Raw genomic sequence first — 18,320 nt, forward strand, 5'->3', positions numbered from 1 at the left:
GGTTGCGGGGGTCGAGTCCGAGCTCCTGGCCCCGCCTCTTCACTGATCGCTACTAGGTCACTCTCCCTGAGCCGTGAGCTTTATCATACCTCTGCTTAAAGCTATGTATGGATCCTGCCTCCACTACATCGCTTCCCAAACTATTCCACTTACTGACTACTCTGTGGCTGAAGAAATACTTCCTAACATCCCTGTGATTCATCTGTGTCTTTAGCTTCCAACTGTGTCCCCTTGTTACTGTGTCCAATCTCTGGAACATCCTGTCTTTGTCCACCTTGTCAATTCCTCTCAGTATTTTGTATGTTGTTATCATGTCCCCCCTATCTCTCCTGTCCTCCAGTGTCGTCAGGTTGATTTCCCTTAACCTCTCCTCGTAGGACATACCTCTTAGCTCTGGGACTAGTCTTGTTGCAAACCTTTGCACTTTCTCTAGTTTCTTTACGTGCTTGGCTAGGTGTGGGTTCCAAACTGGTGCCGCATACTCCAATATGGGCCTAACGTATACGGTGTACAGGGTCCTGAACGATTCCTTATTAAGATGTCGGAATGCTGTTCTGAGGTTTGCTAGGCGCCCATATGCTGCAGCAGTTATTTGGTTGATGTGCGCTTCAGGAGATGTGCCTGGTGTTATACTCACCCCCAAGATCTTTTTCCTTGAGTGAGGTTTGTAGTCTCTGACCCCCTAGACTGTACTCCGTCTGCGGCCTTCTTTGCCCTTCCCCAATCTTCATGACTTTGCACTTGGTGGGATTGAACTCCAGGAGCCAATTGCTGGACCAGTTCTGCAGCCTGTCCAGATCCCTTTGTAGTTCTGCCTGGTCTTCGATCGAGTGTATTCTTCTCATCAACTTCACGTCATCTGCAAACAGGGACACCTCAGAGTCTATTCCTTCCGTCATGTCGTTCACAAATACCAGAAACAGCACTGGTCCTAGGACTGACCCCTGCGGGACCCCGCTGGTCACAGGTGCCCACTCTGACACCTCGCCACGTACCATGACTCGCTGCTGTCTTCCTGACAAGTATTCCCTGATCCATTGTAGTGCCTTCCCTGTTATCCCTGCTTGGTCCTCCAGTTTTTGCACCAATCTCTTGTGTGGAACTGTGTCAAACGCCTTCTTGCAGTCCAAGAAAATGCAATCCACCCACCCCTCTCTCTCTTGTCTTACTGCTGTCACCATGTCATAGAACTCCAGTAGGTTTGTGACACAGGATTTCCCGTCCCTGAAACCATGCTGGCTGCTGTTGATGAGATCATTCCTTTCTAGGTGTTCCACCACTCTTCTCCTGATAATCTTCTCCATGATTTTGCATACTATACATGTCAGTGACACTGGTCTGTAGTTTAATGCTTCATGTCTGTCTCCTTTTTTAAAGATTGGGACTACATTTGCTGTCTTCCATGCCTCAGGCAATCTCCCTGTTTCGATAGATGTATTGAATATTGTTGTTAGGGGTACACATAGCGCCTCTGCTCCCTCTCTCAATACCCATGGGGAGATGTTATCTGGCCCCATTGCCTTTGAGGTATCTAGCTCACTCAGAAGCCTCTTCACTTCTTCCTCGGTTGTGTGCACTGTGTCCAGCACTTGGTGGTGTGCCCCACCTCTCCGTCTTTCTGGAGTCCCTTCTGTCTCCTCTGTGAACACTTCTTTGAATCTCTTGTTGAGTTCTTCACATACTTCCCGGTCATTTCCTGTTGTCTCTCCTCCTTCCTTCCTTAGCCTGATTACCTGGTCCTTGACTGTTGTTTTCCTCCTGATGTGGCTGTACAACAGTTTCGGGTCAGACTTGGCTTTCGCTGCTATGTCATTTTCATATTGTCTTTGGGCCTCCCTTCTTATCTGTGCATATTCATTTCTGGCTCTACGACTGTTCTCCTTATTCTCCTGGGTCCTTTGCCTTCTATATTTCTTCCATTCCCTAGCACACTTGGTTTTTGCCTCCCTGCACCTTTGGGTAAACCATGGGCTCATCCTGGCTTTTTCATTACTCCTGTTACCCTTGGGTACAAACCTCTCCTCAGCCTCCTTGCATTTTATTGCTACATATTCCATCATCTCATTAACTGTGTGTGTGTGTGTGTGTGTGTGTGTGTGTGTGTGTGTGTGTGTGTGTGTGTGTGTGTGTGTGTGTGTGTGTGTGTGTGTGTGTGTGTGTGTGTGTGTGTGTGTGTGTGTGTGTGTGTGTGTGTATGTGATATACCACGTGTATTTCCCACGTTTACTCACAGTAACATACAACATACTGTAGTCAAGAATACAAAAACTCAAAACACATACACATGATTTGATATGATACAAACACACACACACACACACACACACACACACACACACACACACACACACACACACACACACACACACACACACACACACACACACACACCATCCCTTGGTAACTTACAGACAGCGAGTATAAACATACAAGATATACTGACCAGCTGTCTATTCTTCTCCCGTCGTATACAACTGTCTACTATCACTGTTTATAACGACACACTGTCTGTAACAGAGATCTGTAATTCTCTCTCTCTCTCTCTCTCTGCAATGACCATCACATTATGTTCCCTATGTGATGTCTATAATTATTTTAGGTTATTGATGGGGAAAATGTATTAGTCGGACTGAAACGTCGGACCAAGTCGGACGAAACGTCGTCATGAATTTCTTTCTCCTATATGCGGGTTATGTGTATTTAATATCTTAGTTACCCCTGACAGCGAGTATCTGTAGGGCCCCTGCTCAGAGAAGATGGATCCTACACAGATGACAACAAAGAAATGTGTGAGATGCTGAAATCTCAATATGACTGTGTTCACCGAGCCACTAATCAGTCTAAACATAGACAACCCAAATAATTTTTTCATGAATGAGCCTCAAAACCCTGCCAATGTATGCCAAATTTCTAACATAATCCTAACTCCACTAGACTTTGAGAAAACCATCGACGACATGCCCATGCACTCAGCCCCGGGCCCAGACTCGTGGAACTCCGTGTTCATTGAGAACTGCAAGAGACCCCTCTGACGGGCCCTAAGTATGCTATGGAGAAGGAGCTTAGACACAGGTGAGATTCCACAGTCACTAAAACAACGGATATAGTCCCACCCGATAAAGGTGGCAGCAAAGCAATAGCTAAGAACTATAGACCAACAGCTAAGAACGTCCCACATCACAAAAATCTTTGAAAGAGTTCTAAGAAACAGGATTGCAAACCACTTGGACTCCCAACAACTGCACAATCCAGGGCAACATGGTCTCAGAGCTGGTTTCTCCTGCGTCTCGCAACTACTGGACCACTATGTTATGGTCTTAGATGCACTGGAAAGCAAACAGAATGCAGATGTAGTATACACAAATTTTGCAAAAGCCTTTGACAAGTGCGATCATGGTGTAATAGCACACAAAATGCGTGCTAAAGGAATAACTGGCAAAGTAGGCAGATGGACCTTCAACTTTCTAACCAATCAAACACAAAGATTAGTGGTAAACAGAGTTAAATCGGAAGCTGCCATAGTGAAGAGCTCTGTTCCACAAGGCACAGTACTCGTCCCTATCCTGTACTTCATTCTCATATCAGACATAGACAGAGATGTAAACCACAGCACTCCATCATCCTTAGCAGACGATACTAGGATCTGCATGAGAGTGTCAGCCACTGAGGACACGGAAAATCTCCAAGAAGATATAAACCTTTTCTAATGGGCGACGAAGAGCAATATAATGCTCGATGAAAACAAATTCCAACTACTCCGTTACCGACAACTGTAGGAAATAATAACTAGGGCTGAGTATACTACAAACTCTAATCACACAATAGAGCGGAAAAGTAATGTGAAGGACCTGGGTTTGGTAATGTGCGAAGACCTCACCTTCAAGGACCACAACAATGCCACTATCACATCTGCGAGGAAACTGATAGGATGGATAATGAGAACATTCAAGACAAGAGATGCTAAGCCAATGATGATCCTTTTTAAGTCACTTATTCTCTCTAGGCTGGAATACTGCTGTACATTAACATCTCCATTCAAGGCAGGTGAAATTGCAGAGCTAGAGAATGTACAGAGAACCTTTACTGCACGTATAAGTTCCATCAAACACCTTAACTACTGGGAGTGCCTGGAAGCACTTGACTTGTACTCACTGGAGCGCAGGCGAGAGAGATATATCATCATCTACACCTTGAAGATTCTGGAGGGACTGGTTCCTAATCTTCACACAGAAATCACTCCCTACGAAAGCAAAAGACTGGCAGGCGATGCAACATACCCTCACTGAAAAGTAGGGGTGTCACTGGTACACTAAGAGAAAACACAATAAGTGTCCGGGGCCCAAGATTGTTCAACAGCCTCCCACCAACCATAAGGGTCATTATCAACAGACCTCTGGTTGCCTTCAAGAGGGAGCTGGACAGATACCTAAAGTCGGTGCCGGATCAGCAGGGCTGTGGTTCGTACGTTGGGCTACGTGCGGCCAGCAGTAATAGCCTCGTTGATCAGGCCCTGATCCACCGGGAGGCCTGGTCGTGGACCGGGCCGCGGGAGCGTTGATCCCCGGAATGCCCTCCAGGTAGATTATCATCCTACTATCTGTGACAACCAGTGCCTGTTTGACAACCAGTGCATATCAGCACTACCTGACAACCAGTGCCTGTAAGCACTATCCTGACAGCCAGTGTCTGTAAGCACTACCTGACAGCCAGTATCTGCAAGCACTACCCGACAGCCAACGCTTGTAAGCACTACCTGACAGCCAGTATCTGTAAGCACTACCTGATAGCCAGTGCCTGTAAGCACTATCCTGACAGCCAGTGCCTGTAAGCACTACCTGACAGCCAGTGCCTGTAAGCACTACCTGATAATCAGTGTCTGTAAGCACTATCCTGATAACTAGTGCCTCTAAGCACAATCCTGACAGCCTGTGTTTGTAAGCACTATCCTGACAGCCAATGTTTGTAAGCACTAGCTGACAGCCAGTGCCTGTAAACACTACCTGACAGCCAGTGCCTGTAAACACTACCTGACAGCCAGTGCCTGTAAGGACTATCCTGATAGCCAGTGAATGTAAGTACTACCTGACAGCCAATGTCTATAAGCACTAGCTGACAGACAGTATCTATAAGCACTCCCTGACAGTCAATGTTTGTAAGCACTAGCTGACAGCCAGTGTCTGTAAGCACTACCTGACAGCCAGTGATTGTAAGGGCTGTCTGTGACAGCCACGTGAGTAAAAGGTTTGATCTCATGTATAAAAGGGATCTGTACAACAAGAGTATGCCTCTCTCTCTGTATTTCCCAACGATGCTGCAACAGTAAAGGAAATATGTTGGTTGAACTGCATGGGAATGTTGGGTTATTGAGAGAGAGAGAGAGAGAGAGAGAGAGAGAGAGAGAGAGAGAGAGAGAGAGAGAGAGAGAGAGAGAGAAATAGCTCTTTTATCCTATGTAACTGCCCTTATCACTATCCCAGCCACGCTAGGTCTCTCTCTCTCTCTCTCTCTCTCTCTCTCTCTCTCTCTCTCTCTCTCTCTCTTTCTCTCCTCCTCCTCCTTTCACACTGCCTCCACCATCACACCTCCCCCTCCACATTCCTTGCTAATACTCCAAGAAGACTTACTCCATCTCCCCCTCCTCCATCGCCCCTCTGGGAGGCCTCTCACTCCTCCTCCCTCTCCTTGAAGAGGTTCAACACCCACCCCACCCACCCGCCCACCCACCTCACCTTCCTCAGCACTCAGAGACATTGCCACCCATCCACCCACCCACCCACCCACCCATCCAACACTCAGAGACACTGCCCACCCAGTACCCTCATGCATTCAGCCTTACGTACCCATCCACCAAAACCCACCCCCACCCCACCCACCTATCCACCCACATATCCACCCACCCATCCACCCACACACACACAAACACACACATACAGGTATCCTGAAGCAGATATCTTAACCCACCCGTCTTACTTAACCCGCGGCTTTCACAACCACCGCCCACTAACACACAACACATTCCTGACCTTCATACTAACACACAACACATTCCTGACCTTCATACTAACACACAACACATTCCTGACCTTCATACTAACACACAACACATTCCTGACCTTCATACTAACACACAACACATTCCTGACCTTCATACTAACACACAACACATTCCTGACCTTCATACTAACACACAACACATTCCTGACCTTCATACTAACACAAACACATTCCTGACCTTCATACTAACACACAACACATTCCTGACCTTCATACTAACACACAACACATTCCTGACCTTCATACTAACACACAACACATTCCTGACCTTCATACTAACACACAACACATCTCTGACCTTCCCACTAACACAACACATTCCTGACCTTCCTACTAACACACAACACATTCCTGACCTTCCTACTAACACACAACACATCTCTGACCTTCCCACTAACACACAACACATTCCTGACCTTCCTACTAACACACAACACATTCCTGACCTTCATACTAACACACAACACATCTCTGACCTTCCCACTAACACAACACATTCCTGACCTTCCTACTAACACACAACACATTCCTGACCTTCCTACTAACACACAACACATTCCTGACCTTCCTACTAACACACAACACATTCCTGACCTTCCCACTAACACACAACACATTCCTGACCTTCCCACTAACACACAACACATTCCTGACCTTCCCACTAACACACAACACATTCCTGACCTTCCCACTAACACACAACACATTCCTGACCTTCCCACTAACACACAACACATTCCTGACCTTCCCACTAACACACAACACATTCCTGACCTTCCCACTAACACACAACACATTCCTGACCTTCCCACTAACACACAACACATTCCTGACCTTCCCACTAACACACAACACATTACTGACCTTCCCACTAACACACAACACATCTCTGACCTTCCCACTAACACACAACACATTTCTGACCTTCCTACTAACACACAACACATTTCTGACCTTCCCACTAACACAACACATTTCTGACCTTCCCACTAACACACAACACATTTCTGACCTTCCCACTAACACAACACATTTCTGACCTTCCCACTAACACACAACACATTTCTGACCTTCCCACTAACACAACACATTTCTGACCTTCCCACTAACACACAACACATTTCTGACCTTCCCACTAACACACAACACATTCCTGACCTTCCCACTAACACACAACACATCTCTGACCTTCCCACTAACACACAACACATTCCTGACCTTCCCACTAACACACAACACATTTCTGACCTGGATGAAACGTCTCGTCAGACACCCGGGACTGGTACAAGTGTAGAAAAGTGACAAGTTGAAGACTGAGACACTTTTGCCAGCCAGTGGTTTTTTCAGTCCAATATAGAGAAGAACGGTGGGAGATGAGGAGTCTGCGGAGATCAGTCCCACAGCTTCACTCCCTCACCTCCCTCCCTCTCCCTTACCCATCTATCACCCCTCACCCCTCCCTCTCCCATCTATCACCCTCATCCCCCTCCCTCACTCCCTCTCTCTAATCACCCCTCACCCACCCTCACCTCTCTCTCCCACTATCTATCGCACCCCTCCCCCTTGTCCCCCTCCCGCCTGCGGCAGGAAGTACTTAAAGCGTGCAGGGACGCACGACGCGGTCGATGCAAAAAAACGAGCCGCATGCGGGTCCCGCAGGAAGCGATTTCTGTGATGATGAGAGAGAGAGAGAGAGAGAGAGAGAGAGAGAGAGAGAGAGAGAGAGAGAGAGAGAGAGAGAGAGAGAGAGAGAGAGAGAGAGAGAGAGAGAGAGAGAGAGAGAGAGAGAGAGAGAGAGAGAGAGAGAGAGAGAGAGAGAGATTGTAAATAAAGTTAGGAACCCCAAACCTTAACACATTGTAAAGGGAGATAGATACTGATAGAAAGAGATAAACAGATAGAGATAGATAGATAGACAGAGATAAATAAATACGCAGATAGATAGATAGATAGATAGATAGATAGATAGATAGATAGATAGATAGATAGATAAAAAGAGAGAAAGAGAGAGAGAGAGAGAGAAGGAGAAAAGAAGCAAAAGAATAGAAGAGGGAATAGAGAAAGAAAGAATAAGGCCAGATTAATGTGGGAAAAGAAAGTAGAAAGATGTGAAGAGTTAGAAGAGAAATGAATAAGAGAAATGAGAAAATGGGGTAGTAGAAGAAAATGATAAATAAAATAGGCAACTAGAAAGAAAGGATGATAACTATTGAGCAACGATGAGAGGAAATAGGAAGAAAAGAAGAACTGACAGAAGGAAGAGAGAGAACAGAGGGAATGGGAAGTGAAGGAAGACGCTAGAAAGAGTAAAGGAGAAATGAGAGAGAACAAGAAAGGATGAAACAGAAGATAAATATAAGGAAAAGAAGATGGAAGAAGAAGACAAAGATTAGAAATGAGGAAATATAATTAGAAGATTGAAAAGAGGGTGAGGCATCAGTGATGATAGATAAGAGGAGGAAGAAGAGGAGAGAAAGGAAGAAGAAAAGAGAAAATATTAGAAGGGAAAGGAAGTAGAGAAGAGAAAGAAAAAAAAAGAGAAAGCATTAGAAGAAAAAAGTATTAGAAAATACTAGAAGTATTAGAAAAAAAAGAAGGGAAGGAGAGAAGAGAAAGAAAGAGGAGATAAAACAACAAGATAAAAGAAATCAAGAAGAGAAGGGAAAACGAAAAGAAAAAATCAAGAATAGAAGAGAAAGCACGAAAATAAAGTAGATCAAGAAAACAATATAAAGCAAGAAGAGGAAGAGAAAGCAAGAAGAGGAAGAGAAAGCAAGAAGAGGAAGAGAAAGCAAGAAGAGGAAGAGAAAGCAAGAAGAGGAAGAGAAAGCAAGAAGAGGAAGAGAAAACAAGAAGAGGAAGAGAAATCAAGAAGAGGAAGAGAAAGCAAGAAGAGGAAGAGAAAGCAAGAAGAGGAAGAGAAAACAAGAAGAGGAGAAGAAAGCAAGAAGAGGAAGAGAAAGCAAGAAGAGGAAAAAGAAAGCAAGAAGAGGAAGCAAGAAGAGGAAGAGAAAGCAAGAAGAGGAAGAGAAAGCAAGAAGAGGAAGAGAAAGCAAGAAGAGGAAGAGAAAGCAAGAAGAGGAAGAGAAAGTAAGAAGAGGAAGAGAAAGCAAGAAGAGGAAGAGAAAGCAAGAAGAGGAAGAGAAAGCAAGAAGAGGAAGAGAAAGCAAGAAGAGGAAGAGAAAGCAAGAAGAGGAAGAGAAAGCAAGAAGAGGAAGAGAAAGCAAGAAGAGGAAGAGAAAGCAAGAAGAATAAGAGAAAGTAAGAAGAGGAAGAGAAAGCAAGAAGAGGAAGAGAAAGCAAGAAGAGGAAGAGAAAGCAAGAAGAGGAAGAGAAAGCAAGAAGAGGAAGAGAAAGCAAGAAGAGGAAGAGAAAGCAAGAAGAATAAGAGAAAGTAAGAAGAGGAAGAGAAAGCAAGAAGAGGAAGAGAAAGCAAGAAGAGGAAGAGAAAGCAAGAAGAGGAAGAGAAAGCAAGAAGAGGAAAAAGAAAGCAAGACGAGGAAGAGAAAGCAAGAAGAGGAAAAAGAAAGCAAGAAGAGGAAGCAAGAAGAGGAAGAGAAAGCAAGAAGAGGAAGAGAAAGCAAGAAGAGGAAAAAGAAAGCAAGAAGAGGAAGCAAGAAGAGGAAGAGAAAGCAAGAAGAGGAAGAGAAAGCAAGAAGAGGAAGAGAAAGCAAGAAGAGGAAGAGAAAGCAAGAAGAGGAAGAGAAAGTAAGAAGAGGAAGAGAAAGCAAGAAGAGGAAGAGAAAGTAAGAAGAGGAAGAGAAAGCATAAAGACCATTACCTCAACCTGTCACAAACTTGTCGGGGATTTAAAAAAAAATCGTATTTATTCGTAAATGTGAGCTAACTCTACCGAAAATTTATTTAATCTTCGTTTTTAATTTCACTAATGGAATACGGAAGCTGGAGAGAGAGAGATAGAGAAAGAGAAAGAGAGAGAGAGAGAGTAAATAGCTTGTCAATAAAGCTAGGGATCCTTAACCTTGTCAAACCCTGTGTAAAGAGAGAGAGAGAGAGAGAGAGAGAGAGAGAGAACGAAGAGAGAGAGAGAGAGAGAGAGAGAGAGAGAGAGAGAGAGAGAGAGAGAGAGACAGAGAGAGACAGAGAGAGAGAGAGAGAGACAGAGAGAGAGACAGAGAGACAGAGACAGACACAGAGAGAGACAGAGACAGAGAGAGAGAGAGAGAGAGAGAGAGACAGAGAGAGAGAGAGAGAGAGGGAGAGAGAGGGAGAGAGAGAGAGGGAGAGGGAGAGTGAGGGAGAGAGAGAGTTTACCTGGAGTTTACCTGGAGAGAGTTTCGGGGGTCAACGCCCCCGCGGCCCGGTCTGTGACCAGGCCTCCTGGTGGATCAGCGCCTGATCAACCAGGCTGTTGCTGCTGGCTGCACGCAAACCAACGTACGAGCCACAGCCCGGCTGATCAGGAACTGACTTTAGGTGCTTGTCCAGTGCCAGCTTGAAGACTGCCAGGGGTCTGTTGGTAATCCCCCTTATGTGTGCTGGGAGGCAGTTGAACAGTCTCGGGCCCCTGACACTTATTGTATGGTCTCTTAACGTGCTAGTGACACCCAAAAAAAAAAAACAGCGAATCCGCGAAATTTTTTGAAAATGCGGGTGAAAAAAAATCTGTTAAAAATTGTGAAAAATCTGTAAATATTAGTAACAAATCTGTAAAAATCTGTGGAAAATCTGTAGAAAAACTGTGAAACTCTATTAAAAATCTTTGAAAATCCGGGCGAATAATCTTAGAAAATCCGAGAAAATTTGCAAAAGTCTTTGAAAGTTCAAGAAAATATTTGTAAGTCCTTCAAAATCCGTAAAAAATTTCTAGAAACTCGTGAAACTTTCAGAAAATCCGTAAAAGCTTTGAAAATCCATCAAAAAAAAAAACTTTGAAATCCGTGAAAATCTCTGAAAATCCGTGAAAATATTTGAAAATCCGTGAAACTCAGTGAGAAACCCATGAAAATCTCTGAAAGACAAAACGAGATGGAAGACACAACTGCCGTAATAAAGCATAATAAATACTGTGTCTGTGTACTGTGTCTGTGTACTGTGTACTGTGTCTGTGTACTGTGTACTGTGTACTGTGTACTGTGTACTGTGTCTGTGTACTGTGTCTGTGTACTGTGTACTGTGTCTGTGTACTGTGTACTGTGTACTGTGTACTGTGTACTGTGTCTGTGTACTGTGTCTGTGTACTGTGTACTGTGTCTGTGTACTGTGTACTGTGTCTGTGTACTGTGTACTGTGTACTGTGTACTGTGTCTGTGTACTGTGTGTTGATGTTTTTGTGATCTAACCAATAATATCCCAGGTATAGTGAGAACGTTGACCTCTGTGTACTGTGTACTGTGTCTGTGTACTGTGTACTGTGTACTGTGTACTGTGTACTGTGTCTGTGTACTGTGTCTGTGTACTGTGTACTGTGTCTGTGTACTGTGTGTTGATGTTTTTGTGATCTAACCAATAATATCCCAGGTATAGTGAGAACGTTGACCTCTGTGTACTGTGTACTGTGTCTGTGTACTGTGTCTGTGTACTGTGTACTGTGTGTAATGTGTACTGTGTACTGTGTGTACTGTGTACTGTGTGTATACTGTGTGTACTGTGTACTGTGTCTGTGTACTGTGTACTGTGTGTAATGTGTACTGTGTACTGTGTGTACTGTGTACTGTGTGTATACTGTGTGTACTGTGTACTGTGTCTGTGTACTGTGTACTGTGTGTAATGTGTACTGTGTGTACTGTGTACTGTGTGTACTGTGTACTGTGTGTATACTGTGTGTACTGTGTACTGTGTCTGTGTATACTGTGTGTACTGAGTACTGTGCACTGTGTGTATACTGTGTGTACTGTGTATACTGTGTACTGTGTACTGTGTGTACTGTGTACTGTGTGTATACTGTGTGTACTGTGTATACTGTGTACTGTGTGTATACTGTGTGTACTGTGTACTGTGTCTGTGTATACTGTGTGTACTGAGTACTGTGCACTGTGTGTATACTGTGTGTACTGTGTACTGTGTCTGTGTATACTGTGTGTACTGTGTACTGTGTCTGTGTATACTGTGTGTACTGTGTACTGTGTCTGTGTATACTGTGTGTACTGTGTACTGTGTGTATACTGTGTGTACTGAGTACTGTGCACTGTGTGTATACTGTGTGTACTGTGTCTGTGTATTCTGTGTGTACTGTGTACTGTGTCTGTGTATACTGTGTGTACTGTGTACTGTGTCTGTGTATACTGTGTGTACTGTGTACTGTGTCTGTGTATACTGTGTGTACTGTGTACTGTGTGTACTGTGTACTGTGTCTACTGTGTATACTGTGTACTGTGTCTACTGTGTATACTGTGTGTACTGTGTACTGTGTCTACTGTGTGTACTGTGTCTACTGTGTGTAATGTGTGTACTGTGTGTACTCTGTATACTGTGTGTATACTGTGTGTACTGTCTGTGTATACTGTGTGTACTGTGTACTATGTCTGTGTATACTGTGTGTACTGTGTACTGTGTCTGTGTATACTGTGTGTACTGTGTACTGTGTCTACTGTGTATACTGTGTATACTGTGTGTACTGTGTACTGTGTGTACTGTGTGTACAGTGTGTACTGTGTACTCTGTATACTGTGTGTACTGTGTGTACTGTGTGTACTGTGTGTACTGTGTCTACTGTGTGTACTGTGTCTACTGTGTGTACTGTGTCTACTGTCTGTATACTGTGTGTACTGTGTACACTGTGCATACTGTGTGTACTGTGTACACTGTGCATACTGTTTGTATTGTGTATACTGTGTGTACTGTGTACTGTGTATACTGTGTATACTGTGTATACTGTGTATACTGTGTACTGTGTGTACTGCGTATACTGTGTATACTGTGTATACTGTGTACTGTGTGTACTGTGTGTACTGTGTGTACTGTGTATACTGTGTATACTGTGTACTGTGTGTACTGTGTGTACTGTGTGTACTGTGTCTACTGTGTATACTGTGTATACTGTTTGTACTGTGTATACTGTTTGTACTGTGTATACTGTGTGTATACTGTGTGTACTGTGTATACTATGTGTACTGTGTGTACTGTGTATACTATGTGCACTGTGTGCACTGTGTATACTGTGTGTACTGTGTATACTATGTGCACTGTGTATACTGCGTGTATACTGTGTGTACTGTGTGTACTGTGTATACTGTGTCTATACTGTGTGTACTGTGTATACTAAGTGCACTGTGTGTACTGTGTATACTGTGTGTATACTGTGTGTACTGTGTATTCTGTGTATACTGTGTGCAATGTGTGTACTGTATATACTGTGTGTACTGTGTATACTATGTGTACTGTGTGTACTGTGTATACTGTGTATGCTGTATATAGTGGGTATCCTGTGTATACCGTGTATCACATGCATTCTGTGTATCCTCTGTTTACTGTGTGTACTGTATACCTATGTGTACTGTATACCTGTGAGTTCTCTTTAAATGGGACTGTATACATGTACTTATAGATGTAATTGTAAGCAAGTACATGTGTGTACACATGCGTATGTGACTGCACGCAAGTACATGTGTGTACACATGCGTATGTGACTGCACGCAAGTACATGTGTGTACACATGCGTATGTGACTGCACGCAAGTACATGTATGTACACATGCGTATGTGACTGCACGCAAGGACATGTGTATACACATGCATATGTGACTACGCAAATGTGTGTACTAGCTAAGCAAGCATGAATCAGGCTCTTCAGGCAGGCCATTTTAGCTAGGCCTATGATCTTTTGCCCAAATTGAGGCTAAATTCACTGCTGCAACAAATCAACGGGGAAAAAATCAGCCTGATCTTCAATAACCGAACACGCTAAAAGAAAAAAAAATCGCGACCAAGTGATGCAAGATACAAAAAAAAAAAAAACACCGGGGGGGGGAGTTGAAAGATAGCTCTAGGCCTTCCATGTTGCAATCACATATCATCAGGACCTTGCAATGTTGCAGGAAAGAGGAAAAAATCCGAACGTGTTTATTCGGATTTTATCCTATTTATTGCAACAGTGCAGGCTTCTGATGATGTATTAATTGCAACACGAAAGGCCTACAGCTATCTTTCAACTCCCCTCCCCCCCCGTGGTTGTTTTGCGAAGTGAATATAATTTACCTGATGCTAAATAAAACTATCCTTGTATACTCTAACCAAAGATAGAAATTTTGAAAGAATATAATATGTAAATATCTAGCAGAGTTAGATGAAGTTGCTAACAAACCATACCACGGGCGGGGATAGAACTCGCGATCAGAGAGTCTCAAAACTCCAGACCGTCAAGAGACTCTCTGACCGCGGGTTTTATCCCCGCACGTGGTATGGTTTGTTTGCAATCGTTTCATTACGATTTTATGAGTCATAAAGTTGCTGCTTTTTATTATAAGGAATTATATTCCTTGTTATGTATGTTCGTCAGTGTGGATGGTGATAGCGTTGAAGTTCATCAGTGTGGATGGTGATAGCGTTGAAGTTCATCAGTGTGGATGGTGATAGCGTTGAAGTTCATCAGTGTGGATGGTGATAGCGTTGAAGTTCATCAGTGTGGATGGTGATAGCGTTGAAGTTCGTCAGTGTGGATGGTGATAGCGTTGAAGTTCATCAGTGTGGATGGTGATAGAGTTGAACTTCATCAGTGTGGATGGTGATAGAGTTGAACTTCATCAGTGTGGATGGTGATAGAGTTGAACTTCATCAGTGTGGATGGTGATAGAGTTGAACTTCATCAGTGTGGATGGTGATAGAGTTGAAGTTCATCAGTGTGGATGGTGATAGCGTTGAAGTTCATCAGTGTGGATGGTGATAGCGTTGAAGTTCATCAGTGTGGATGGTGATAGCGTTGAAGTTCATCAGTGTGGATGGTGATAGCGTTGAAGTTCATCAGTGTGGATGGTGATAGCGTTGAAGTTCATCAGTGTGGATGGTGATAGCGTTGAAGTTCATCAGTGTGGATGGTGATAGCGTTGAACTTCATCAGTGTGGATGGTGATAGCGTTGAACTTCATCAGTGTGGATGGTGATAGAGTTGAACTTCATCAATGTGGATGGTGATAGCGTTGACGTTCATCAGTGTGGATGGTGATAGCGTTGAAGTTCATCAGTGTGGATGGTGATAGCGTTGAAGTTCATCAGTGTGGATGGTGATAGCGTTGACGTTCATCAGTGTGGATGGTGATAGCGTTGACGTTCATCAGTGTGGATGGTGATAGCGTTGACGTTCATCAGTGTGGATGGTGATAGCGTTGACGTTCATCAGTGTGGATGGTGATAGCGTTGAAGTTCATCAGTGTGGATGGTGATAGCGTTGAAGTTCATCAGTGTGGATGGTGATAGCGTTGAACTTCATCAGTGGGGATGGTGATAGCGTTGACGTTCATCAGTGTGGATGGTGATAGCGTTGAACTTCATCAGTGTGGATGGTGATAGCGTTGACGTTCATCAGTGTGGATGGTGATAGAGTTGAAGTTCATCAGTGTGGATGGTGATAGAGTTGAACTTCATCAGTGTGGATGGTGATAGAGTTGAACTTCATCAGTGTGGATGGTGATAGAGTTGAACTTCATCAGTGTGGATGGTGATAACGTTGAGCTTTATCAGTGTATATAAGATCAATTTTCCTTCGTAAAATATCCATTTAGAGTGTGGGTGAGGCAGGACAGGGCAGGACACAACACAATAAAGCAGCAGGGAGGAGATGGTGTGTGAAATTCCTGGACACAGTCACAGGAAGCTGACAACAAATGCACGATACCTGCTTCCTGGTAACAGGTACCTGCAATATATATATATATATATATATATATATATATATATATATATATATATATATATATATATATATATGTATGTATATATATAAACTCCCTCAATTCCATCATAAATACTGCACTGCCCTCACTCTTACAGCACATTAAGTCCTGATACCAAAGATTTTTAAACTTGAGAACACATTCATTATATACGTCAAAGGGAGTTTTAATGGAAGCATTGATTACAATACCTGTTCAGGTGAGGAAGCTTGAAGATGCTTGTCGTGGCTTCACCTGTAACCAGGAGGAAAAATAATAGCTTTAATGGACATGAGTGGCTTGTCACACTTAGCGATTATAGCTTCCATTTTAAGTCGTGTTAGAACAATTCTGAGATAATTGTAGCTGTGTTAGAACGATACTGAGATAATTATATCTGTGTTAGAGCAAGACTGACACCATTTTAGCTGTGTTAGAACAACACTGACACCATTTTAGCTGTGTTAGAGCAAGACGGACACCATTTTAGCTGTGTTAGAGCAACACTGACACTATTTTAGCTGTGTTAGAGCAAGACGGACACCATTTTAGCTGTGTTAGAGCAAGACTGAGACTATTTTAGCTGTGTTAGAGCAAGACTGGCACTATTCTAGCTGTGTTAGAGCAAATCTGAAACCATTTTAGCTGTGTTAGAGCAAGACTGACACCATTTTAGCTGTGTTAGGGCAAGACTGACACCATTTTAGCTGTGTTAGAGCAAGACTGACACCATTTTAGCTGTGTTAGAGCAAGACTGACACCATTTTAGCTGTGTTAGAGCAAGACTGACACCATTTTAGCTGTGTTAGAGCAAGACTGACACCATTTTAGCTGTGTTAGGGCAAGACTGACACCATTTTAGCTGTGTTAGAGCAAGACTAACACCATTTTAGTTGTGTTAGAGCAAGACTGACACCATTTTAGCTGTGTTAGAGCAAGACTGACACCATTTTAGCTGTGTTAGAGCAAGACTGACACTATTTTAGCTGTGTTAGAGCAAGACTGACACTATTTTAACTGTGTTAGAGCAAGACGGACACCATTTTAGCTGTGTTAGAGCAAGACTGGCACCATTTTAGCTGTGTTAGAGCAAGACTGACACCATTTTAGCTGTGTTAGAGCAAGACTGACACCATTTTAGCTGTGTTAGAGCAAGACTGACACCATTTTAGCTGTGTTAGAACAACACTGACACCATTTTAGCTGTGTTAGAGCAAGACGGACACCATTTTAGCTGTGTTAGAGCAACACTGACACTATTTTAGCTGTGTTAGAGCAAGACGGACACCATTTTAGCTGTTAGGGCAAGACTGACACCATTTTAGCCGTGTTAGAGCAAGACTGACACCATTTTAGCTGTGTTAGAGCAAGACTGACACCATTTTAGCTGTGTTAGAGCAAGACTGACACCATTTTAGCTCTGTTAGAACAACACTGACACTATTTTAGCTGTGTTAGAGCAAGATTGACACTATTTTAACTGTGTTAGAGCAAGACGGACACCATTTTAGCTGTGTTAGAGCAAGACTGACACCATTTTAGTTGTGTTAGAGCAAGACTGACACCATTTTAGCTGTGTTAGAGCAAGACTGACACCATTTTAGCTGTGTTAGAGCAAGACTGACACCATTTTAGCTGTGTTAGAGCAAGACGGACACCATTTTAGCTGTGTTAGAGCAAGACTGACACCATTTTAGCTGTGTTAGAGCAAGACTGACACCATTTTAGCTGTTAGGGCAAGACTGACACCATTTTAGCTGTGTTAGAGCAAGACTGACACCATTTTAGCTGTGTTAGAGCAAGACTGACACCATTTTAGCTGTGTTAGAGCAAGACTGACACCATTTTAGCTCTGTTAGAACAACACTGACACTATTTTAGCTGTGTTAGAGCAAGACTGACACTATTTTAACTGTGTTAGAGCAAGACGGACACCATTTTAGCTGTGTTAGAGCAAGGCTGACACTATTTTAGCTGTCTTAGAGCAGGACTGACACTCTTTTAGCTGTGTTAGAGCAAGACTGACACTATTTAGCTGTGTTAGAGCAAGACTGACACTATTTAGCTGTGTTAGAGCAAGACTGACACTATTTAGCTGTGTTAGAGCAAGACTGACACTATTTAGCTGTGTTAGAGCAAGACTGACACCATTTTAGCTGTTTTAGAGCAAGACTGACACCATTTTAGCTGTGTTAGAGCAAGACTGACACCATTTTAGCTGCTATACAGTAAGCATGGCAGCACTTCAGCAGCGTGAGAGCCAGACTGACACAACTTCAAACTACAAGAAAGACATATTAGCCTGGGTACGATGGACTGATTTCAGTAGACGGGGACAAGTTCTCTCACTGTTTAGACCTGCTGGACGATCACACGTCTCTGTGCGTCATCAGGAACTATGCAGTGTTGTAAAACAACCACTGTGGAAATAATAGTGAAG

At 43.4% G+C, this 18,320-nt stretch overlaps 1 protein-coding gene across 2 annotated transcripts in view; it reads right to left on the reverse strand.

Moving 5' to 3' along the window:
• LOC128701148 (uncharacterized) overlaps positions 1–18,320 on the reverse strand; it is a 140,865-nt gene that overhangs the window by 70,276 nt on the left and 52,269 nt on the right. For both annotated transcript variants that reach the window (XM_053794747.2, XM_053794748.2), the window contains exon 2: positions 16,093–16,135. The gene's annotated coding sequence lies outside the window, so the exon portion shown is untranslated. The remainder of the gene's footprint in view (positions 1–16,092; positions 16,136–18,320) is intronic.

Source organism: Cherax quadricarinatus, chromosome 73 (assembly GCF_038502225.1).
Source record: "Cherax quadricarinatus isolate ZL_2023a chromosome 73, ASM3850222v1, whole genome shotgun sequence".
Taxonomy (NCBI): Eukaryota; Metazoa; Arthropoda; class Malacostraca; order Decapoda; family Parastacidae; genus Cherax; species Cherax quadricarinatus.